Genomic DNA, 25,537 nt, shown 5'->3' on the forward strand with positions numbered 1-25,537 from the left:
ATATTCTGTGTATTTAGTTCTTTGATTGAAATTTAAAAGTAGTCCTATGCTTGTGCTAATAATAATGACCTCACCATTGCGCTGGCTAGTTTATGTCAACTTGACAAAAGCTGGGATCGCTGAAGAGGGGGAGGCTCAATTGTGAAGATACCTCCTTAAGATCAGGCTGCAGGTGACACTGTAGGGCAATTTCTTAGTGATTGATGGGGAGGACCCAGCCCACTACAGGTGGGGCCACTTCTGGGCAGGTGGTCCTCGGTTCTATGAGAGAGCAGACTGAGCAAGCCGAGGAGAACAAGCTAAGCCAGTAAGCAGCACCCCTCAGTGGCTTCTACTTCCAGCTTCCTGCCCTGTTTGAGTTCCTGTCCTGACTTCCTTCAGCGATTGACAGTGATATGGAAGCGTAAGCCAATAAACCCTTTTCTCCCAAGTGCTTTGGTCATGGTGTTTCACCACAGCCACAGCAGCCCTAACTAAGACAGCTGGGACCGGGACAGTGGGGTATTGCTGTGACAGACCTGGCCATGTTGGTTTTGGGGGGACAGTGGAAGGACTTTGGGACTTTGGCTAGAAGAGTCATTGTGTGTTGAGAGTTCAGTGAGCTGTTCTGTAGGAGTTTGGGAGATAAGAAAGTTGAGACCAGTGCACATCAGTGTAAGGGTGTTGGATCTTTTGGAACTGGAGTTACAGACAGTTGTGAGCTGCCATGAGGGCTCTAAGAATTGAACCTGGGTCCTCTGGAAGAGCAGCCAGTGCTCTTAACTGCTGAGCCATCTCTCTAGCTCCCAACTTCGAAAAATTAAGTGTTTGAATTTTTAAAGATTGTGGGACCTTTAAAATTTGGAATATTTTATATTGTGATGCTCATATTAATATTAGATATTGGTGAATGAATAAAAAAGGCAAGGTTGTGGCTTAACAGTGATGTGTTTATGTGTCAAGTTGACAAGAGGACAGTTGTCCTCTCTAATTTATGTCAATTTGACACAAGTCAGTCATTGGAAAACAGAGAGGCTCAATTGAGAAAATGCCTCCACACGACTGGGCTGTAGGAAAGTCTGTAGGGCAACTTCTTAGTGATTGATGGGGGAGGGCCCCGTCCACTACAATGGGGGCCATCTCTGAGCAGATGTTCTTGGATTTTATAAGAAAGCAAGCTGAGCAAACTATGAGGTACAAGCGAGTAAGCAGGGCTTCTCAATGGCTTGAGCATCAGCTCCTGCCTCCAGGTTCCTGCCCTGTTTGAGTTCCTATCCTACTTCCTTCAGTGATGAACAGTGATGTGCAAGCATAAGTCAAATATCATAGCATTTCTATTGTTTTGAAGAGACACCGTGGCCACAATAACTCTGGTTTTGTTTGTTTGTTGTTGTTTTTATTTCTCAGGACAATGTTTCTCTGTGTAGCAGCCCTAGATGTCCTGGAATTTGCTCTGTAGACCAGGCTGGCTTTGAGCTCATGGAGATCCATCTGTGTCTGCTTCCCAAGTGTTGGGGTTAAAGGTGTGCACCACCACTGCCTGGCCACAGTAACTCTTAGAAAAGAAAACATTTGATTGGGGCTGGCTTACAGTTTCAGAGGTTTAGTTTGTTATCATCATGGCAGGACATGATGTATGTAGGCAAACATGGTGCTGAAGAAGATGCTGAGAGTTCTACATGTTAATCTGCAGGCCACAGGAAGGGAACTGTGTACCATACTGGGTGTAGCTTGAGCATATATGAGACCTCAAAGCCCACCTCCACAGTGACACACTTCCTCCAACAGGCTACATCTACTCCAACAAAGCCACACCTCCTATTGGTGCCACTTCGTATGGGTCAAACATTCAAACACATGAGTCTGTGGGGCCCATAGCCCTTCAAACAACCACAGCAAATAAACCCTTTCCTCCCCACGTTGCTTTGGTCCTGGTGTTTCAATACAGCAACAGTAACCCTAACTAAGGCAATCATCAAGAGGTGTGTGGTTAGACCTAGGACTAAGAAACTGAGCTTGGCTGGGCAGCCTATTCTCCTCACTTGAGGACTCTTTTCAGCATTAAGGTCAAGGAATTATTTTAATAGTATAGGATGCATCACTTATGGGTCAACCACATTCATTCTTAGTCTATCTCTGATGCCTTTGTTCCTTTCCAAAAATATTTTTTGAATAATTATTTTTCATGCATAATTCACAAAAACAAATTTTTCAGTCTTTGCATCTCTGCAAATACATTTATTTTGCATGTGTGTGAACTTATACATGAGCATGCACAGAGACACAAGGACCTTGTCCTGTCCTGCTCTCCCCCTCTGCCTGTGATCTACAGGGATGGGCCAAGCAGAATCTAAACAGGCCTTGCCCGGTTCTAAACTTACTACTAGATCAGGTCTCTTTGGCATAACCATGTCTGTTTACAACCCTTCATTAAATGGCACAGAAAATCTGGTCTCCCTGGATCTTTCACGTTTTTGTTTCTGAAACCCCCTCCATCATATGAGACTTTGTCGAATATATTTGTTTCTCTTTGAAGGGTGTCCATCATGATATTCGGGATGAGTAAGGAAGGGGTATTGCCTCTTTACCCTTCCAGTGAAGCTCAGGTTTATACGGAATTCTAAGTTTGCAGGCATTATTAACTGTGGATAATATGCCTATTATCCTAGTGGTTCCTACATAGAGCCAGGGGAGTCTCAGGATTGAGGTCAGCCTGGGCTGTGTAGGGAGAACTTGTCTCAAAAACAAAGGAGAAAGATAATAAAAACAACAAGAAACACTTTAAAGCATTGTTCTATTTACCTTTGAAATACCAAATGTTGATGGAAATTCCTTCATTCCACCCTTATTATTTTATGGATGATCCCCCTCCCCCATAGCTATGTTTCCTTTTGATCCTTGGGTCTTTGAAACGCCATCAGATCATGTCATGTAGTGGCTCTATTTTTCCTCCTCTTTTCCTCCTTCCTTCACAGGTTAGCAGGTCTTGTAAGTCTGAAGACTCATGCCCTTTCTTTAGGTCAGAGGACGCTCATCACATCATGTCTCTGCTCATTTCTTCCCTTAAGTCTTCATCTAATGATTCAAAAGACCTCAGAAGCCAGCTTTTGACCCTCTATGAATTTGATTCTCACATTTTAGCTTGTCTTGTACCACATTCCACAGATTTCTTTGCGAATGGGTGTAGACACAAGTCCTGACACTCTCATATTTTTATGTTCTTGAGCTATGATTTGATAGGTTTCCAAGTTTTCTTTTTTAGATCTCTTTGTTTTGTTCATAATGCATTCAGATATTCAGATTTTTCCATTGAGTTTTTAAATTTAAATATTATGCTTTTCTGTTTCCAGGAATTAGTTTTTTGTTCTCTGAGAACCGTAAGAAAAACAGCATTTTGTTTTTGGTTATTGGATAATTGTCCTCATGAATCTTTACTGAAACTAATTGAAACTTAAGCAAAATTATCGTGTACTTTCTGACTAATCTCTTTTCTCTCTGAGGTAAATTACTCCCTCTCCCTTTCTTTGTAATTTCACAGAATATTTAATAATTCTTTGAATGTGTCCCCATATATGTATATTCTTAGGAGTTCTTGAGCCTTTAAGAGAAATTAAAAAGCTGGTTTTCAATTTAGTGACAATCTCTTGAAATATCACTTCCAGGTTCCAGAACATCTTGTGTAACAACAATGTCAGAATCCATCCATGTTTGATTCTGTATTTATTGCACCGTTTGGGACTTGTGCTCACTAAATTACATCAGAAGCTAGTGTAGGATGATAACATCTATAATTAGCACCTGACCCAAGATGAAAACACATGTATTGATTCTGCTTTACTCATAGGTGAGTGAATACAGGTTATAATATCAACATTATAACCATTTGAGAAATGAAAACCATTAACAAGTGTTTGGGGATTATACTATAAACTGGAACTCTTGGGGTGATCCAAATCGGCTGACCACCCTATTCAAGGCTGAGCAACTTTTATTTATTTTTAATTTGAATCGTTTATTATTTAGTTTTTTGGGGAGAGAGGATCTCATGTAGCTTAGGCTGGCTTAAAAGTAGCTATGTAGTCAAGGATGACCTTGAACTCCTGTACCTCCTGAGTGGCGGGACCACGCCTCCATGGCAAACTTGTGTTCCTGGGACTTGAGTCCCGGATTTTGTACATGCTAGGCAAGAAGTCCACAAACTAAGGCTGATCCCCGGCTCTAAGAGAAGCTGTACTTTACACTTTTCTCCAATGGCAGTTGTATTGTCACTGTCTCCTCTCTGCTTCAGTTTGAATGCCCAGTTCTGATTCAAGACCCCCTCTAGGCAAATCTCTCCTCTCTCCAGGGAGAGATTCTCAAGCTTTAACCAGAAGGCAAACTGTTAGGTGATCTGCAGGCATGGGTGGGAGGGTGGGGGTGGGAGCATCATTGGTTCAGCTGCTCCAAACACAGTTCTTTTAATTAATTGCTCTCATGGTTTCTCACTCCCCTCCCCGCCACCTCCTCCTACCCCTAGCTTTGCATTTGTTGACTCTGAGCTTGGAACTTGGCCAAAATTCTACTGCAGCCTCATTCCACTCTCACTTGGGTCTCCTGTGCTTTCTGTCTGCAGTAACACCTCCGTTTCTCGTCCTCTTAAGTTTTCATTGCCTTGCTTTATTTCACTTGTCTGTTTATTTGAGGGGTACCAGGCACTCATATGTGGTATCCGTGAACCCTTTCTCTGAGTTATACCCGCAGTCCAGGTCTCATATTTCAAAACTTACCTTTGCTATTCTTTATTCAGCTTCTTTAGAAGACAGCAAGGCAGGTTTCTGCTTTCAGAACATCACTGTAGACGAGATCTCCCTGCTCTATGACTTCAAATTTGTACCTAAAATAGATGGGTCTGCTCCCCTATGCTCAACCTTAATGTAAAAGCTCAGCTACGCTGAGAAAGACCCCCTTAGGAGACTCCTACCCTTTCTGTTCTCTCCTGTTTGTCCCTAAATAGACTCCCTACCCGTCATTCTAGGAAGTAATCCCTTCTCAGGAATAACTGAATGAAAACTCCACTCTGTCTTTAGTTTACTGTCTTCCCAGTTCATGCCCAGATTAAGTTAAAGGCTCTCAAGTCTTTTAAGTAGAAGAGTGTCTTTGTTCTGCGTCCTAGCAAGCCACCCTGGATGCCACCCTGGACTGCACAGTGTACTCTGGCTTCTGGACTGGGTTGGTAGAGAAGAGGCCAAGGGATGGTGGGACAAAGACAGGGAAGAGAGACATGTTCAAGGTTTGTGCAGTTGGTGTCAAAGGTGAGTGCAGAGTATCCATGCTGTGATGGTTCAGGAAGGGAAGGCTTTGGGAAGTTCTAGAATTTCATGGAGCTGTTTGAATAGCAGTCTTGCACAATAGCTGAGGAAGAATACACATCTCCCCAAGGGTGATGTGTAAGCTTGTGCTTATGAATCCAAGTTGTAAAGGATGAAGAGAGAATAACCAGTGGACCAGACAGAACGATGGTTAGTTAATGATGTCATTGGCATTTGTAGAGGAGTTACCCTCTTTGGTTAAAATGTTAACAAAGGACAGGCAGGAAGCAAGGCCAATGACAATACAGCCCCCATTTCTTGCAAGGCGGATAATAAAGGTCACATGGAATGAAGGGGTGTGATAGAGCAGTGAAAGAAGGGGAAGAGAAACCTAGAGGAATGGGTTTGTGTCTCATCAGGTACACAAGCCAGTTAGTTATTCATTTCCCATTACATGCAGTCTGGAGATCTTAACCAGTGTCACAACTGTTAGGTGGAATTAACCCAACCGATGGGAGAACCAAACCTCTTCTGGTCTTGTGAAGTGATGGTGAACCCTCTAGGGGCTGCTAATCTAAACTGGGCTAAGGAGCCTTCCAGAAAGAGTAGAGCTAGAGGAAGGTAGGGCTGGAGGTGGCAGTGGTGGTGGTGTTGGGGAGATGTTAGGAGTGCTATGTGCAAAGGACATCTTGTGAGACTACCTGGAGACAGGAGCCATATGGTTCACTGGGGAATTCCCTGACTCGGCTGTACCTCCTATAGTGTGTATAAAACTGTCTTCTAAGAGACAGTAGAGTAGAAGGGTCACTAAAACGCCACTTGCTCTGTATTCTCCTGGCACAAATATGTAAGAGGATGTCATTGCCCTCAAAGCAACTAGCATTCCCCATGGAGGGAGGCCGAATACAAATATCCATGAAATTAAATTACGAGACACAAATGAGGACTCAAGTCACCAAATGTCAGATGTGTAGGCGTGAGAGCACAGAGGGCCAAGGTCACTGAGACCTCTGGCCAGGGTAAGGATTGGACTTACTCCTTGTGTAAGGGACAGTGTGTGTACAGATTGTAGTCCAGGGAAGGGCACAGTTCCTTTGGGGACCACTGAGGACACCAGCTGGATGTTTCGGGAAGCTGGATTAGAGGGTAATGGAAAACAAACTTGGGTTGGTAGGTTAGAGCCAGCTTGGAGGAAGGCTTGAATGTCTTGTGGCTATAGACTCCTTCTCAGAGGTCGTACAGCACTTGAAGATGAGGAGGGGAGAGACACAGTAAGCAGCATTAAGGGATGGTTCAGTGGGAGCGTAAAGTCAGAAGGTCAGGGCTTAAGACTGAGCTGGGGCAGTAGCAGGGACAATGGCAAAATATGTGGGCTTGAATTCCTCAACACGAGGAATAATAAAAACAAAACAGGAACAAAGAAATTAAAAAGAAAAGAAGAGAAAACAAGACAACAAAGCAAGAGTGGGTCTATCAGTCTGTCAGAGTGGCCCTGTTATCCCGGGGAGGACGCTCTGCCACCACAGTCCTTGTGCTCTCTCATTCTCTGGGGAAATATGCAGCCACTGCTGCAGCAGCCTTGGTGGAGGAAGACAGGGATGGATGACAGATGTGATTATGCAGTGATGCATAACAATTGAATCGCTGTAAGTTACACCTCCTGTGTCAATATGCAGAACTGGTTTGACTGAATTCAGTGAAAAGAACACCTGAATCCAGGAAGACAACACTTTTTTTTTCTTGATTCGTCAGCATGACACCAAAGACCCTGTTTAAATCTCTCTCTCTCTCTCTCTCTCTGTCTCTCTCTCTCTCTCTCTCTCTCTCTCTCTCTCTCTCTCTCTCTCTCTCTCTCTCTCTCTGTCTCTCTCTCTGTCTCTCTGTCCCTCTCTCTCTCTGTCTCTGTCTGTCTGTCTCTCTCTCTCTGTCTCTCTGTGTCTCTGTCTCTGTCTCTCTCTCTCTTTCTCTCTCCCCATTCTTTTGTTACCTAGGAAAATCAAAATCATTACCTGGGCTGCAAGGTTAATGAAGACAGTGTACTGCAGACTGCAGTTAGACAATGGTGGTCATTTAGCTCCCATAGACTTCCTTCAAAGAGATTACTCGGTAAGAGTGTGTGTTGTTGACCACTTATAAACGTCCGAGTATGTGCTGGTATTGGGAACCATTATACCAATATGGTTGTGGTATAAACCCAGCCTAGAGATGCTGGTTGGTGGGGAAAGTATGACCTAGGGTGGGGCACAGGAAGTCTTCCTTCCTCCTTCTCTTCCGCTCTGTTTGGAGACAGGGTCTCATGTGGTCCAGGCTGGTCTCAAATTCACTAGGTAGCCCAAGTGAACTTCTGATTGTCTTGCTGCCTCCTCCAAGTGCTGGGAGTATAAGTGTGCGGGACCAGAGATTCCAGCTCTGTCAGTGGCTAGCTCTAGTACTTCCATCTTGTGGATCATCAACTCTCAGCCACAGTGCTTGGGTGGTGGGACATAGTTGTGTGATGTGTTTAGCCCATCAATTGACGTGTAGATGGGCAATGAATGATGTCTTAGTGTGAGAGGGTGTGGGAGAATACAGCTTGTAAGGTATATGGTCCATGCACAGGAAGTGTCTCTCTGTTTGTGGGAGTGCATGCCTTTGTGCATTCATGCCTTTGTGCATGCATGCCTGTGTGGTTGATTGGGTGGTTGGTGGTGGTATTTAGCGCAGTTTAGAGGCATTCACAGAAGAAAATGACAAGTGACGTGGAAGTTAACTGTGGTAGATGAGCTGTGGGAAGTGTAAAGAGACAGAGCTCTGGGCGGAGCATCACAAGTGCCTCCCAACCATACCAGGCTGTCACAGCAGGCTCAGGTAGAGCTGCGGCTAGCTCAGGGAGATCCCCATCTAGTCCAGAGGGGTAGCTCCATATCTGTGCCTGCCTGGGGGGTGAGGATGACTTCCACAGGCTTCCACGGAGTGCCAGCTGGTGACCCAGCGGTATGCAAGGTCCCATTCTACCTAAACAGAGCTCCTGCTTGCCTCCCTCCCTGATGCAGCCACTTTCCCACCTCAGGGCAAAGGAAGCAGGGAAAATGGTCTTAATGTTTCTCAGCTAGCCAAGGTGGTTTAAGAAGCACAAAGAGCAATGAACAGACCTCTTAGTGTCCATAGGACATGGCTGTCAGCCCTGTGGCACTTCCTTCATTCACATACTGCCTCTTGGTATCCTGTGAATAGCTTCTTCTGTTATTCCTAAGTGCCAGGCGCTGGGGCATTGTTTTAGGTGCCTCTTGACTCTGCAAATAGAATTACAGTGCCTGCTTGTCTTTTTCAATGTGTCCCCTCCCTGGGGACCATTTTCCTCTCACCAGGGCAGGAACAGGGCTGTGATGGTGCAGAGAGCTCCTCCTTGGACTGTGTCTGCAGGGGCAGGGGCGCCCCTGAGGATGAAAGACTTGACACAAGTCTAAGTCATTATCGTGATCAAGGACAGAGGGAACCTTTTCCGTGTGTAAATGCAGATGCTCTCTCGGTTTCTGTGATAGATGTGTTCCCAGAGCCAATACAGCAGTGTTGAATTCTTTTTTAAAAAATCTGAAAGACCTGCAGGCTCTTCGCTCCTTTTCTTAAATCCATTTCCCCGTTGAGATGAAAAATGTAATACTTTTCAGCTTACTTTAGACTTTCTTCAAAAGTATTTCTGGAAGAGGATCCTTCATGTGGAGCATATGAAAACTGTCAGAGCATGGGAGAGAGCGAGGTTTGAAAACCACGCTAATGGACCACCATTATGCCGTGGGGAGGTCCCCAAGAGCAGAGAAACACGAGCTGGGAAGGCATGGGGGCGGGGTGTGCACAGAACCTCTGGATCGAGAGAGGCATCTGGTCCAATACTTAAAAAAATGTGAACAAAGCAAGATGAGAAATATTAACAGCCAAGCTTTACCTTGTAGCGTGCTTAAAATGGTTAGTTTTAGAATCTGACGAATGGCATTCAAGTGTTGACTCTGCTACATGCCGCTTTAAGATTTCACATGACTCAGTGTCCTCACCTATAAAATGGTTGCTAAGTGACTTCCTCCTAGAGCTTTTGTCCTAACTGAGAGATTATGCATGTAGAGTATATAATTTGTCCTCTTTATATAGTGAGTGGTCAATAAATGCTAGCTTTCTTTGTAGTACCAGTTATGTGGTTATCTCTACTAAGAACTGGACAGCTGTTTTGGAGGGAGAGGCCAGCCTGATTTCCCAGCTGAGGGTGTCCATGTGCTTGACGAAGCCTGCAGACACCTGTCTTTGTGTTGCTTGAGGACCACTGACAACCACCATGAAGACTTCTTGGGTATGTTTCCCTGTGAAGGTCCAAGGCCTGGAGGTAGAATGCACACATGTGTAATGGGTCGTGTAACAACAGGAGATCCAGGAAGATGGAATTGTGACTCGTCATCTTTGCCCGTAGGCCAGGGCTGGGCAGCAGTGAGCTGGAGACTTGAGCTGGGACCAAATCTGAACCACGAGAGCGTATGAAGGAAAATGAGTAGTTCAAAAATATCCTGTAGGAAAGAAATGGTCAGCCACATGGTTGCTGTTGAACGTCCCCTAATTAGCCTCTAGAAAAGGTACCACAAGCCTCTGCAGGGTTGGGACAAAGACAAGCCTGTTATGAATGTCCCGTAACTCCGGGAGCAAACCTTGTTTCCCCCCCAAAGAACTCCAGAACATTACATGGCATTAACAAGTTTCCCAGGACAGGGACTTCGAGTTTATTACTTGTTCACATTGTCATCAGAAATTAATTTTGTTCCTGAAAGACAAATTGGCTGGTAGCTTCTGAAGTTAAATGGGAAGAACAAGTGTGCATCTGTTTCTTCTGCATTTTGTCTCCTTGGTGTCTTACATATAAATGAATCAGAGTGTTCAAACTTAAATTAAGATCTTTGGCTAGATAAACAGTTAAAACTGGTTCCCATAGCTACCTCTCACACATAGCTGTGATTGCATTATAATCCCCTAGTAATCAGCTCTAAATGAAAGAAAGATGATAAGGGCGCTCTTTTCAGTTTCTAGTACTGATTTTTATTAGCTCTCAATCAGTCCGGGGCTGTGCTGTCTTTCATCACATTGTGGAAGTGTTTGTAGAATCATTAGAGTAATAAAGTGTAAATCTTACCGAAGTGCATTTTTCTTGAGGTGTTTTATATAACGAAAACTCTGAAGATTACACTGGCTGGTACAAGAAAGATTTGTTTCTGCAACGAAAGTAAGAATGTAATGGATGCTAGACTCATTTAATCTCAACCAGAGTTGAAGCCTAATGAATTATCTGGGCTAGGTAAAGCAGCCACTACACATACAAAAAGGGTTTTGAACTTCAGTGGTCACGTGTGGCTTTAACACAGATTTACATGGAGTTAGCCTTTGCTCTCCCCACAGTCCTTCTATCTATAAAGAGTCCTCAAATCTACACACCCATTACCCACAAAACTTGAACTTGGTTTTGCCATGCACAAGGAGATTTTTTTAGCAAACTGGCGTAATCTAGTAAATCAAGGTGTTCTGTCGACATGGAAATATTGTGAAATAAATTTCGGTTTAATAATGGGCCCTTGTCCTGTTCCTTGTTGGCTAGCACAGCGGCTAATCTAATTGGCCTCATTTGGGCTGGAGACCCATTTGGTAGGGACATGTCAAATCAGGAACATACAGCATTAGCTTGGGATTTTTCTCCGTGTGTCCAAAGGGTGATCACATACAAAAGCACTTGTGTTAACTTTCCCACGTGTAGTAGGGTTTTTACAGGTATCTTCAGGTACACATGCGAAATGTGTAGAGTCCTTAATCCAGACATGTCTCTCCTTTCTTACAGGTTTTGTGATAAATATTCCACAACATATTTTACCCACAAAGATGCTCGCGAATGTTGTGTTTTATGTATATGTTAGACCAAGAGCATCCCTGTATTTTAGTGACAGACGTTCAGTCTCATCCACAGGGTATAAAGCAGTCATCTAATGGCTCATTATGGAGTCTCCATGAGAGCTGATAGAGATGTGGTAGTTTTATATTTAATTTTAAGTTACACATTTGAAAAAAGAGGCTTTGCCTGAGATAATTATCACAGCTCCCCTGCTCACGTGGTGCTAATATGAATCTTTGCAGCAAGCAGGGTGTCTGTAAGACTCAGGGAGCCAATTGGGTGCCGTCATGAAGATATCCTCCAGGTATCTTCTTGGTTTGTATCATTCTGTCTGAGTGTAGAAGAATTGAGCCCAGATAGTTTTTTTTTTCCTCCGTGAACAAGAAAAAGAAATCACTTGATTAAGGTGGGTCAAGGTGATTAAGGAAAATCTTGTTTTTTTTTTCTTTTTTAGGTAGTCTTAAGAAAGACATCAAGGGAAGTATGCTGCTTATATTTAAAAATATGAGGGCCTGAATCCAAGCATTGGTTTTCTTTTCTTTTTTTAAAGAAAGCAAATACAATATTTTGCTGATGATGGCGCTTTCTGTATATGTTTGCATGTTGGTACTTAAATGCAATATGTCTGGAAGATGTTGCTATTTCACACTCCACGCACAAGAAAGAGTAAATTGTAGGTCCTGATTATCAACAGATAACAAGACATACTGTATATAAATAAATGCTCAGCATCAAAACCCATTATTGGATTAGCTATATAATCATGTCTCAGGCTGTAAGCCTGTGCTGACAAATGAACACTCTTCATTTGGCTCAAGGTCCTCATCAGCAACGGAACTAATTTTACATTCTCACCCATTAAGTGAATAAGATGTGGAAAAAGCTGTCTGCTTTTTGAAGTGTAAATTTGCTGCTACAGGCTGTGCAGACCAAAGCGCTTTTGAAGCAGGCAAATGAGATCATCTCTAGGGACATGCAAACCTCACAAAGTTTAGGTCATTTCTGCTGAAGGGATGAGGTGTGTGTGTGTGTGTGTGTGTGTGTGTGTGTGTGTGCACAAACGCTCACACACGTGCATGGTGCGCTCATCAGGCTCATGTGGTTGAGGTGTTTGTCTTGGCTGTGTGGGTTCTCTTGGTCATAGAGGAAGAACACTTCGTGAGACTGGGATAGGTTTGGGAGGTCAGTCTCCCTCTTCTGTAGAAACCCAGGCCCCATGGAGATGGCAGAGAGTCAGAGATGAAGTACCCAGGGCTCCTCAGGGCTGATGGGGAAAGTGTTCTACCGTGTGAGAAAAGGGTCGCCCTTGAGAAGGAGGAAGCTGTGCACTCTTCTGTTCTGAGTTACCCTAATTATGTGGCATAGCAGAGACTCCAGAGTTCTATCTCCAGCACAGTTTTCTCCTTGGAAATCTAGAATTTCACAGATACTTTGAACTGACATATCTGTGTGGAGGGCTCATGTGTATCTTGAATGTATCATATAGAGTAAAACCATAGTCTGCCACTGCAAAAAATGCCTTACCTTTTAAATTTCATAAATTGTCTCATCATTCTCCTTGCTCAATCCAGAAATTCTTTATTATTAACTTTTAAATTAGTGTTTACTAGTTGTGTAAAATGTCTTTGCATTTTCTTGTGTGTGAAAAATATATTTTGTTAATTTTTACCCCTCATTGCTTCCTGTTGACACTTCTCCTACTGGTGCCCTTTCTTCTCTCAAATACTCTTTGTTATAGTTTTATATCTTTCAAAATCTAAATTCTGTGGATGAGAGAAAATGTGGCATTTATCTTTTTGAGTCTGGTTCATTTTGCTAGCATGATGGCCTCCAATTTCACTACTTGCTGTAAACACGAGATTTGATTCTCCTTTATGGTTGGATAATACTCCATTGTATACACGTACCACTTCTGTTTTTGTTTTGGATTCTTGGATGCAGGGTCTCTGTATATAGCCCAGGCAGACCCTGGATTTGCCATTCTTCTGCCTCAGCCTACCAACTGCTGGTATTATACGTGTGTGCTGCCACTCTTGGCTTAATGTACTACATTTTATCCATCCATCCATCCCTTGACGGGCCTCAAGGTGGTCCTTCTAATTTATTAAGCTGGAAAGTCAGAAGCCATTCTTTTGCTTTCCCAATATTTTAGTTATGTTTTTGTCTCCATCTCTCTATGTATGCATGTACAGAGGGCAGAGGACAACTTACCAGAATTGGTTCTCGCCTTCTGTCGTGTGTGTCCTGGGGACCAAACTCAGGTCATTGGGTGTGGCAGACTGAACTGTCTGTCTTGTCCTTCTCTTGCTTCCTGCCTTCCGCCCATGGATTAGATAGTCTTTCAGCGCTCAAACGATTTATAAAGAACAAGATACCTGTGGATCCCGAAGCCCCAGCTCTCTATTTGCCACGATGACATCACCCTCTGCTACCTCATTCTTACCACACCTACCTCACTCTAACCACCCATTCTTCCTGGGCATAGGGATCGGCGTTCCAAAACTGTGTGTGTGCCATGGGAACGCCATGCTATTGCTCAATTGAGTCCTAAATGCACAGTGAAATCTTCTGAATGGGATCGTACTTGGAAACAGAGCCACAGCAGATGTAATTGTTCATGATGACTCATACTGCAAGAGAGTGGAACCCTCTGCAGTGTGGCCTTTGTCTTCTAAAAAGACTGCCCTGCAGTGGATGGTGGGTAAACAGTCATATTCAGAGGCAGGTGTTGTGCCAGCTCGGCCGGCATTTCCTGAAGACTTCCAGAAACCACCAGAATCTGGAGCAGAAGTCTGAGGCTGTTTTCCCTCTAAGCCCCCTGAAGGACCAACTCTGCCAACAGCTGATCTTGAACTACTCGCCTCTAGGACATCCTGTGTGGCTTTCTTGTCATTCACTCTAGCCACTGAATACAGCATAGAGTCATGCCTCTCTCTAGTTCTGATCCCCATATTATTTATATCCAAACTCAAATTATCATAATCAACAAAACTTCATGACCTGGCTCCAACACACATCTCCAGTTTCATCTTCCAGCAGCCTCACCGTCCTGGCCATACCAGTCACTTTTCTGTTATTTAGGGATGCCACATTATCTCTTGTCATGACTTTTGTCTACTGTGCCCTCCACTTGGACTGCATGTCTCCTCTTGTACTTCTCCCAAGCCTACGATTCTTAAAGTCTTATCTTCGAAGCCACCCTTCCCCATGCCTGTGGCTACTCTCTCCTTCAGCCCATTTTTCTATGAAAATTACTTAGGACATTCAATTTATATTCCTAAATTTACATTCTCTCTGGAGCGAAGTCTGTAAGGATCCAGGGAATCTTGTCACTGAAGTTCACCACTGTCTCTCTGGAACTTGACACATTGGTTTGTTCCAGGAGCCAGCCTTCTGCACTTCAGCAGATGCATGAACAGAAGTTGCTTAGACAGCCACTCTTACCCAAGTCCTGCACTAGTGAATCATATCCAGTATACTCCTTTATTCTTTTGTTACCATTTGGAAAAGGATGTTTCCTACCCATGAAGCATCTTTTGGCTTTCTTTTGTGGTAGGACTGTCTTGATCAGGACATCTGTCAATAACTGCAAGACCTGACCAAGAATGTAGGTTGGAGTGATACCATGGAGAAGATGGGTAGACAGTCAGGTCTTTCTCCATTAATTTCACCAAGATTTCTGTGAAGTCTGTCTCAGTAAAGATTTGTCCTCTTGACAGGCAGAGTGCACTGCTGTATAGAAATACTCTGTGAAGTCAGTCTTTGCCAAGTAGAAAAATAGGAAGCTATGTGGGTGATTGTGGGGGTGGTCGCTAGCTGTGTCCACCAAAATCTGTTCTTTTTTTCCTGGACATGAACCGTGATTACATTTCCCAGCCTCCTTTGTAGTGAGGGGTGGTCACAGGACAGTTCTGCCCCGTGGTATGTGGGCACAAGAGGTGACGTCTGGTCTAGGCCTCGCTCACTTGCTGTCCATCATCTTCTGCTGCAGTTCATTGTGTTTTCAATGTCCACAGCAACCCTGGAAATGATAGTTGAAAATAGGAATACCTCACCCTGGGTCTCTGACCACCAGATGGGAAGAGCCTTCCCGCCAGGCCTGAACTGATCAGGCAATCCTGGTTAGCCCTTTGCACTGAAGCACTGGCGTTTCAGGGTCCCTCTGTGCCTCCGCCCTGGCCATCCTGCAACCTCCTTCTCTAAGACACAGACACCTCTGAGAAGCAAGACCAGCAGACACAGTTGCCAACAGTGTCCGTTGAAGGAAGAGCCCCTAAGGAAGGAGGTGAACGGATGCGGGCAGGAATCCTGCTCCCTCGTGAGCCATTCCCAACGAGATCTGAAAACAAAGACGATGACAACTCATTGTTCTAAGACTGGCACAGGAGAAGAGCAGATGTCTGTGAGGTGCCCCCTCCCCCATCTTCTGTGGTACTTCTCACTCCAGTCCACTGTTCTCTGTGGCCTAGACCCCTCTCTAGGGTATCACAAGGGCTTTGGAACCAACAATGAGAAGTCAAAATTTGTGATGCGGGAACTCTGGGCCTTGGAGGAGGAGGAAAGGACAAGTGAATGAATTATGCAGCAGGCTGCTCAGATGACAGCTGTTTTCTCAGTGTCTCTGTCTTTAAGGAGGGTGGTGTCAGTGTCTTCCTGACCCTGGGATGAACCATCCCAGCCCAGTCACTGGTAGATCATGTCTTATGATTGTTTGAGAAATGAAGAACTATTTTATCTCACTTTAATGTCACCAAACCTTGGGAGGAGACAAGACTTTATTGGAGGCAGTGTTGTTTGCCCACTGGGATCACAGCAGCAGCTGTTTTGTATGTCTCCTGGTCTGCAGGAAAAGGACATGCACCCTCAGATGGGACTACTCACTTCCTGTGGCTGAAGAAACGTGAGCAAAAGTGACAGTAGGAAAGGCCTCACGTCTCTTCTGCTGCCTCCGTGACTCCTGAGGTCTCGCATGGGTGGAGCCTTGGTCAGTCTATCCCTGACTGACGCTGTAGAAGATCATGGAGCCCTTCTCTGACTTACAGTGTGTGGAGTGAGGACAAGATACCAATTTTCACTGGGATAAGCCGTCCTGATGCTTTTCTCCAGCACAGAGCAGCCTGTGGTGACTTACAGCTTAGTCCTACTCAGAGCTGGGTCCAAGAATGGAGTTGTGGGAGAGTTCTGAGTGCTTGTGAGAAAACAAGTCTTGTGATCTCAGTTTCTTCGAAACACAGAACTGTTCCTGGAATGTGTTTCTGTGCTCCTCCCGGGTTAGCAGATGGGAAGGAGTGAGTTTACTCCAGCTGTTGTCATGCGTGTGATCTGGAAAACCGTGTTTTGCCACACGCGGCTTGTCCTTGTGATTGCACACTTTACTCAGGTGATTTGTCTTAACCCTCAGAGTATAAACTGTTTGATGCTCTCAATAAAGTTGGGTATTGCATGGGACTTGAGTCCACCCCGTCTCTCCCAGGTTCATGCTAGAGTGGTGAACAACTCCTTACTTTGTGTGTACGGAACCTCAAGTTTTGTCAGCATCTCTCTGGGTGGCCACTTGCTTCCCAGGATGCCAGGCTTCTCCTAGCCTCAGAGGTAAAATGTGGATGGATTCAGTCACTTCATGGTCATCTCAGTCCCTTCATTTGAGGATTACTTGAGGCATATAATCCAGGTTTGGCAAATAAGATGCCTGGGGAATCCTGCTAGGGGAATTCTGAGGAAAATTTTCCTCATGTCTAGACCAAGAAACAAGAATACTTCCTTTTCATCCCCCATGGCATTAATGTAGAACTCCATGAGACTTGGAGTTGTTACAAGCATCTTGTGGCCATAAGGGGAAATGCCAACATTCAGGAGATGGCAATGTGGAGAGAGGAGGAATCCCTTTGAGGCACACAAGTGTAGGGGAAACCTTAGCAACCTGGACTCTGCTTGAGTTGAGCTAGTCAAACTCGCCTCTTTTCCCAACAAAGCACTTAGCTATCTGGCTGTACATACACTCTACTCCAGACAATGCAGTAGGTCATCCCTCCCTAGAGACCCCTCGGCAACTCCAGTAACATATCCAGTAACTATGGGCAATGGTCTGATCCAGTCTGGACTGGTTTTGGGTACATGTACAGCAAGGCAAACTGTGTCCTCAAAATGAATTGTTCTTAGGGGGAAAATCCCCTCTTTGCCATCTTATGCCTGATTGGGTGTACATTTGATTAATTCCAGCTGTATCAAGGGAAAGGACATAAGGAGTGAACTAAACATAATTTAAGCCTGTCAATCAAAACAGAAAATCCCCTATACTCCACAGTTTAGCAGTTAACTCCTCCTCGTGGGTTTACGGAAGGAAGCCTTGGCAGGCACCATGGGCTGTTGACCGCTCTAGCTTAGGTAACCCATTGCTCCTTTGTGATGGATTGGTCCCGTGTTTTCATTTCCTCTTTGACTAAAATCTTTTGCTGTGTTATCTGGGTGTGCTTCTTCAGTTTTTTGGTTTTTTTAACAAGATGCCAAGACCTCCTGGTTTACAGGAGAGCCCATCTGCACACCTTAGGCTGTTTAGTCAGCATAGCTATACAGATTATCTTTACGTCAGCAAAGATGAACATGAAATTGGAGGAGTCTGGAGGACTTGGCTCATATCTTGGCTGATGAGGTAGAGGTTTGGGCTTCTCACTCCTAGGCTTTCCTCATGCTGCTCTGAGGAGAACAGCCTAGCTTCTCTTTTACCTCCAAACAATTAATGGTGTGTGTGTGACTACTCGTGTTGGGAGACTTCTAAAACCACACCCAACAGTAAAGAGGGTTTTGAACGACACAGTTTCATGTGCAATGGATAAGGAAGTGCTATGCTTTCTATCAAGGTAGTACTTCAGGTTCCTTCTGGATCACCAATTTATGACAAGGATGGTGTATCAGCGTTCCACTCCTGTGTAATAACTCATCCCAAGAGTCAACAGTTTAAAAGACCAAGTAGTTACTGTTTTATAGTGTTTGTGGTATATGGGAATGTGAATGGAGATCAGCTGAGTGTGTCTTTCTAAAATCCCATCCCAGTGCCTGTGTGTGGCTGCAAAGAAAGCTGTGGTGGAGATTAGGGTAGGGTGTGGGCAGGTTTCCTCCTAAACCCACCCCTTGTTATCGGTAGGACTTGGCTCATTATGGTGAGCTTCTATTTCCCACTGTCTGTATCTGGGGTTCTCGCCTCCTGGGCTCCATTCCAGGGCAGCTCACCCCTCTGCATCTGGCAAACCTGAGGGCCTCCAGGAACGAAGCTGCAGTGTTTCTGTAGGCCAGGCATCGAGGTGATGTCCCATGATGACGCAATGGCTTATGATGATGTGATAGCCCATGATGATGGTGCACTGTTCTCACTAGAGAAGTGTTAGGAAGTCCAGCCCCACCCTCGGGGGAGAAGGCGGTCCAAAGATGGCCCTCAAGAGTCAGAGATCACCCTGCCTGCCCATCACAAGGACTAACGAAAAAGCACATCAAAATGCTTGCTATGGCACCACTTCTGTAAGTGTTTCGGTTAATTATTTTGCCTCAAAAATTGCGATACCTCTTTTCCAAGCTATTTTCTGTCTCTGTGGGCTTAGGCAATGACCGTGGGGCACCAGAGGTCTGCTTTCTCCATTGGAAGATTACATATGTGCCACTGCTATTATTACTAATCACAATTAATTCTAATGGATAACAATAACATTAGAAAAGATTCCTATAGTGCAGGGACTGCTACTAATCCTGGCTTTCCCATTCTTGTCTTACTTCTTCACCTGAATTCTGGTCATCCTGTGTGTGTGTGTGTGTGTGTGTGTGTGTGTGTGTGTGTGTGTGTGACACTCAACACCAGCCCTACAACCTTGCTGCCTTGGTCTCCTTCTCATTCAGGATACAGCTCAGAGCTAGGATGAAATTTCCTCTGGGCATTGGCTTGTTCAAGGAAGAGAAGGGCAAGGTGGTCTCCAGTGTTTGGTGCTCCCTTTGACACCAGAGGCAGTCACAGTGCGAAAGAAAGGGAATCTGAGGCTTGGGCTGAAGAAAAGAATGAAGTAGAAGGAATTGATGTGACTCAAAGGAGCTGACGAGTTGTGAGGGCGGCGCTAGCCTTGCCAGAGTGGCTAAGACACGGGAAGAAAACTGGACTTTTAATAAAGGAGGCAGATTAAATTAATCATGACAGGAAAATGAGCAAGAAATGCTTTCACATTGTTATTTAATAAGAAAAATGTGTAATTAACTGATAAAAATAGTTTTTGCAAGGAGCAGGCAGTTAAATAGTTTATAGGGCCAGCCAGGCCCGATGCTGAGTGTCCCTGACTGTTAGCAATCAGAATGCTTTTTATATGGTGTCTTTCTTTGGAAACGCACAAACCATCTCACCACAGACATTACCTCATTTGCTTCACAGCCTAATGAGTGCTTTATGGCTGAGCAATGGTGGAGGAAATCAGTGACTCTGGAGATGAGGAGACCGAGGCTCAGGAACGACCCCTGACCAAGCCTTGAGGGCCAGCCATGGGGAAGAGTCCTTAGTCTCTCTTCCTCTGCCCCTCAGTCTCACTTTCTGCGTTAGCTGGTGGATTTGAACGAAACAATTGCTCCTCGCTTCCAAAAGCCCCGTGGAGGAAGCCGGGCTGTGTATTCTGGCCGACACGATCCCAGTCTTCTGAATGGGAGGTGGGGGTGGGAAGAGACCCTGGCATTTGCCATCTGCTAAACCCGTCTTTAATCCTCAGCAAAGTAATGGAATGGAGATGAAGGAAAAAAAACATGCAGGAATCAGGAGCATAATGCCACCACGAGCAAGCAGCTGTCTAGATTTTTAAAGAGCAAATTCCATGAGACAAATTTAATTGCATTTTTTAATAGAATTAAAAAAAAAAACCTTCTACCACATTAGTGGGTGAAGGCAATGAAATGGATGCATCCAGAAATCTCACTTGAAAGATGAATTCAACCGAGCCGGTTCTGAGCTCTGCCTCTCAGAAACCTGGCTGCAAGACCACGTGAGCAGCCGGTGGGCGGCTGTGCACTGGGTGGGAGATCGTGGCCAGCGGAGTGCTTCTGGCAGGCTCTGAGATGAGCTTGTATCTACAGTGCATCCTTATTAATGACTTGCAGGAGGTGATGAGCAGAACATTAATTAAATGTGCACATGTGGCCAAGTAGGAAATTGGCGGCGAAAACACCATAGGCAGGCACATAACATCCAGGTACTGCTTTCCAGTGTTCTGTGACTTGGCCTGTGAGAAGTGACTTGACTTTGTGTCCTCCTGCTCTCTCCTTGTTGTTTTGGGCTCCAACCAGATTTTCACTCAGTGCAACGGGGGCTGTATCTTTAGAGCAGGCTCATAAATCCCCTTGCCAAACACCAGGGTGTGTACAAGTTGCCCCTTCTAGCCCTGATGTGCTGAAAAAGGAAGCCTGCAAAAATTAATATTGATCTAGCAGAATAATGAAGCAGCTGGGAAGCTGGTCCAGACACCTTGTCCCGCTTCGTGGTCTGTTTATACCAGTGAAAGGGAGAGCACACAGGAAATGCCGGCGTTGGGAGGTGGGGGGAGCCATTGCATCCGGCTGATGTCCTCTGAGATTCCTAGGTCATTTGACCTCTAAATCCGGGTAGGCTTTTGGAAGCTAGGTAGTGTCCCCAAACTGTAAAGAAATCACATGGCTCAGTGAAGTCCAATCGTGACACCATTTTTACATTCAGTCAGTGTTTCACCCTCTTCTTAAAAGATCATTCCGGATAACACCAGTAGGTTGGCTGGTAGATTTGTGGCAACTGGGTCTTGGCACTGTTCTTATTAGAACTAATATTTGTTTGACAATGACTCTGTTGCCAAGAAAGAAAGAATGGCCTCAAGAGAACACAAGCAAGTGCTGTGTGTTCCATGATGCTAGATTATCTTTTGTGTTTTATTAAATTTGGGAACCATTAGCCAAACTCTGGGTAGACAGGGAGAGCTGTGTAACGGGGGAAGGACAGGGAGAGCTGTGTAACAGGGAAGGTGACACTAGTTAACCCTTTGGCAGCCTGAATTTTATTGTTAAAGTACTTGGGGAGAGGGACATGCCACCCACCCCTCAATAACAACACCTCAATCTCTGTCATTCCCTGATGGTAATTACAGAGTGCAATTAAGTGATTGAATTCATTCACACTGATTTAAAGGTAAGAATTATTGTTATACTTCTTTCTTTACAAGTCAAAAAAGTAGTTGAGACTGGTCCACAGTCTCCCTGAGTACAGGGTAAACTTGGAAAAGAAGGGGTGCAGAAGGGCAAATTGCCCCGAGTCACAATGTTCTAGGCTGGCATCATGACCATTATCCAACCTTGACTCAAGGTCACTTTTGGAGTGGATGCCTGAGCTGGACATTAAGGCCAGACAGTAAAATGAGCTCTTTAGTTACCCATTTCCTGTTCTCCACAGTAGGGGCTGAGGTTGGTGTGAGGGATGGGCTGAGGTGAGGACCCAGTGACAGCTCTAAGTATGTTTTCACTCTCACAAGCAACTCGACTTTGGCTTCAGACGTGCATAATTCACCGAGACAGCTGAAGTTGTGGCTGGGCTGGGTGACACCTGTGACAAGGCACTTCAGTGACCCTCTTTGTTCCGTTGGCATGGATTTCACTTCTCCTGGAAGCTGGCTGGGTCATTTATTCTGTGCCACCTGAGATGTCTTTTGATGCATTCAGTTCTTTTTGCAGAACGGTCCCATGCCCAGGAATGTTTGCGAAGGCACAGGTGTTATTCTAGCCCCATTACATACTGATGCTCCAAGTTGCTATCCTCCTGGCCTGGTGGAAGTCATTCGTTTACCTCCTTGGCTGGGATGGAAGGAGTGAGCTGTTCTAGGACTGGACTGACAGAGCACATAGTTTCAAATCAGGCCAAAGCATCTCTCAATGGTGACAAAGACCAGTTTTGGCTAAAGGCTATAGTTGCATGTTTAAGGTACTGTACCATAGGAAAATAATCATTGTGTTTTGCAATGTTTGTATCTTGCAGGGATATCCCTAGAAAGTGCCCCCCACCCCTGTGTGTGTGTGTGTGTGTGTCTGTGTGTGTGTGTGAGATGGTGACCATGACAATGTAGAATTATGCTATTTCTATTAAGGTGATCACACATTTGGAGAGAAGGGGTAATCACTCCAAACACACACATTAGGAAAATCTAATCTTAGTTGACTTCATAATTTGTTCTTAGTTAGGAGGATACAGTGAAGTAACACTATGTGATATGACTTCTAAGATTAGGCCAGAGGAGGTCAGGAAGCTTCCCATGGATTCCCTAGGGTTACTTGTCCTGGGGGAGATGAGTTACTTATGATGTCCAATTCCCCTAGATAACCTGCAGGAGAGGTGAGATGTTGTGCTCTGGTCAGTAGAACAGAGACCAGTTCTCTTGCCAGTCTTAACTTGGCTCTAGACTTTGGAGTGAATCTGTCTTGAAACCAAATAACATAGACTACAGAGTACTACTGTGGAAGCTCGATGAATTTCACATGGAGTGGATAAACCACATAGCTGAGCCCTGCCTGAATTCTTGACTTGCAGGATTTACACAATAGAATAAATGATGGTTGTTTTTGAACTGGATTTAAATTTAAATTCTATACTAGAGGAGGGAACATTCCTAAACACTCACATTTATTTCTGTCCCAATCCTGTACACCATTGAGAAGACAAAAATGAAAAATCAAGGATATTTGGCCCTGTGTTGGGGAACAGGCTGACATGACAGGCCTCATTGTTGTCTCCTTATTAACATGTCCTCCTAGGAAACGGGATCAGCCCATATATGGTTCCTAGCTTGCTTTCTAGTCAGTGTCAATATACAGCACCAATAGCTCTGCCTGAGCCATAGCAACATTTGATGGAAATTTCTTATGCCCCAAAGTATCATCCACACAAATTAATCAGATGTGAAATACATTTGGGTCATTTTCTTTGTTCAGAACTGTGTCGTCAAATTTGGAAGAGACGGGACTTCGGCACAGGTTGCCAGCTCCGAGGGCGGCCACATGGAAATGTCTGTCCATGTAGGGTCTGCTATTGGAAATAGTCTTGTGTGTGGATCACTGTCAGTTTTTTTAAGTGGAGCTTCTGTTGGAGTGGGACCCACTCTGGCTAGAAAACCCTTTGTTATTATTATTTTTATAAAGAAAAGTATTAAACAAACAAGAAAGAACAAACCTTTCAACTTGATTGATTGGCTTGTGAGTCCCTGGAATCTGCCTGCCTCTGTTTCCCCCTTCTCAACCCGTGCTGGGGTTCCAGACCCACACTGCTATAACCAGCTTTCCAAGGACTCTGAGGATCTGAGCTTAGGTTTTGGTGCTTGCACAGTAAACACTCTACCCACTGAGAACTCTCTCCACCCCCTGCTCTTGCTGTCTTTAATCAGGTTTATTTCCATTGGAGAAGACTGCACCTTGCACCATAGGTGCTTAAGGGAAAGATGCAGACTATGGAAATGGCAGCTCCTAAGACATGTAAGCACACAATACACATTTGATGAGCAGGGCTAGGGCGCTAGGGAGATGGCTCTGTGGGTGGAGTTCTTACCATGCATGCATGCGTGAGCACCCGAGTTTGGATTTCCAGCACTCACATGAAAAGTTGAGCATGGCGGGGCATTCTTGCAAGCCCAGGATTGGGGAGGTGGGGCAAGAGGATCCCTGGGGCTTGTTTGCTGGCGGGCAGTCTAACCAATCAGTGAGCACCAGGTTTAGTAATAGATTCTCTGTCTCTCTCTTACACACACACACACACACACACACACACACACACACACGCACACACGCACGCACGCACGCACACCATGCATCCCCATACATGAATACATAGATCAACACATACACTTAGACAAAACCTGATGAGTAAATATGTGATTATTATTAAATTCCTACTCACATATTCTGGACATACCCAATGTTTTAGGTTCTGCTGAATTTTCCAGTGCACTTTCTATTGTGTATGTGTGTGTGTGTGAACATACATGTATACACAGAGGGATGAGAGTGTGACAGGGGAAGTATCAAAGGCCACCCTCCAGGTGGACAAATCATGTCACTCTTCTCTACCTCAGTTTGCTTCTTACAAAGCACAGGTTGGAATGGGGTGGCCCTCCGGCTCTCTCCAGTTCTGTATATAATCATGTTACTCATGTGTGGGGACTGTTATAGTTTCATTAGATGTTGAATCTGGGAAACTAGTAGCATGAATGCTAAACACAGCCATACAGTAGGGATTTTTAATCCAAACATTATTTATCCAGCACTAATCAAAAATACAATGAAAGGATTTAAAAAAAATAAAAAGCAAACTGAGAATCCGCCAGACATAAAACAAATGCTTTCCTCTCTAGCTCTGAAGGACTCATTCAAACATCTGGGGGATTTACAGGTGTTAAAATTGCCCCTTGAAAGAAACCTTTTTATTTCCTGGGGTGATGGAAATATATTGATAATTACAAGAGGAAATGAGTTTTTTAAAATAAAACAATTAAAAGGGCTTAGCATTTAAATGAAAGAGAATGTAATTTTCCTTTATTTTATCTGTCATTAAATTGATGTTACAAGCTATTAGAAGAGTTTAGTCAAGGCCGATTTTCAAATATAATCTGTACTGAAGTGGGAGGTTGGAGGAGAGGGTGGGCCCAGCTCGGTACCAATGCACCTCCACACACATATGCACACACGCACACACACACATACACACACACGTGTGCACACATGCATGCACACACACACACACACACGCACACACGCACCTCAGAGGGATCATTTCTTTAAGAATTATGAGCCTGGAGGTGATGAACAAGGAGTGATAGTATGTAGACTCATAGACAAGAAGAAAGACAATGGTAACCCTGTTGCCTGGTCAGAGGCTTTTCTTGATTTAGTTGGAATAATTTTTTTTTCTTGTATGAGTATATGCTTGTGCAGGTATTCATGCATGTATGTGAAGGTCAGAGGCTAACCTTTGGTGTGCTCCTCAGCTGTCAGCTACACCGTGTTGTGAGTTCACTAAGTGAGCTGGCCTGACTTGCCAGCAAGCTCCAGGGATACACCTGTCTCTGCCTCGCCAGTGTTGGATCGCGAGCGAGCACCACCACACCTGCCTTTTTTGTGGGTTGTGGGGATCGGACTCAGCTGTTTGTATTCATATAGCAAGATTTCGGACTGAGTTTCCTCCCAGCCCCTCCCTATGCATTTTTGACAGTAAATGCATGAACATAATTAGGGAGCGTCAGTATTTGATGCCTGAGCAGATATCATAACAGACCTGAGATTACTGTCAGAGGGGCCCTGAAGCTACTCACATGGCTCTAGATGTCAACCTTCTCTTCCTGAGTCTGCTCACTGGCAT

At 44.6% G+C, this 25,537-nt stretch overlaps 2 long non-coding RNA genes across 2 annotated transcripts in view; one reads left to right on the forward strand and one right to left on the reverse strand.

The window, feature by feature from the left end:
• Positions 1 to 299: 299 nt before the first annotated feature.
• LOC121142304 overlaps positions 300 to 25,537 on the forward strand; it is an 81,265-nt gene continuing 56,027 nt past the window's right edge. The window contains exon 1 of the long non-coding RNA XR_005879287.1: positions 300 to 403. This is a non-coding gene — a long non-coding RNA (uncharacterized LOC121142304). The remainder of the gene's footprint in view (positions 404 to 25,537) is intronic.
• Positions 19,353 to 25,537, reverse strand: part of LOC121142303 — a 63,009-nt gene continuing 56,824 nt past the window's right edge. The window contains exon 2 of the long non-coding RNA XR_005879286.1: positions 19,353 to 20,811. This is a non-coding gene — a long non-coding RNA (uncharacterized LOC121142303). The remainder of the gene's footprint in view (positions 20,812 to 25,537) is intronic.

This window comes from Mesocricetus auratus, unplaced genomic scaffold (genome assembly GCF_017639785.1).
Source record: "Mesocricetus auratus isolate SY011 unplaced genomic scaffold, BCM_Maur_2.0 Super-Scaffold_100009, whole genome shotgun sequence".
Taxonomy (NCBI): Eukaryota; Metazoa; Chordata; class Mammalia; order Rodentia; family Cricetidae; genus Mesocricetus; species Mesocricetus auratus.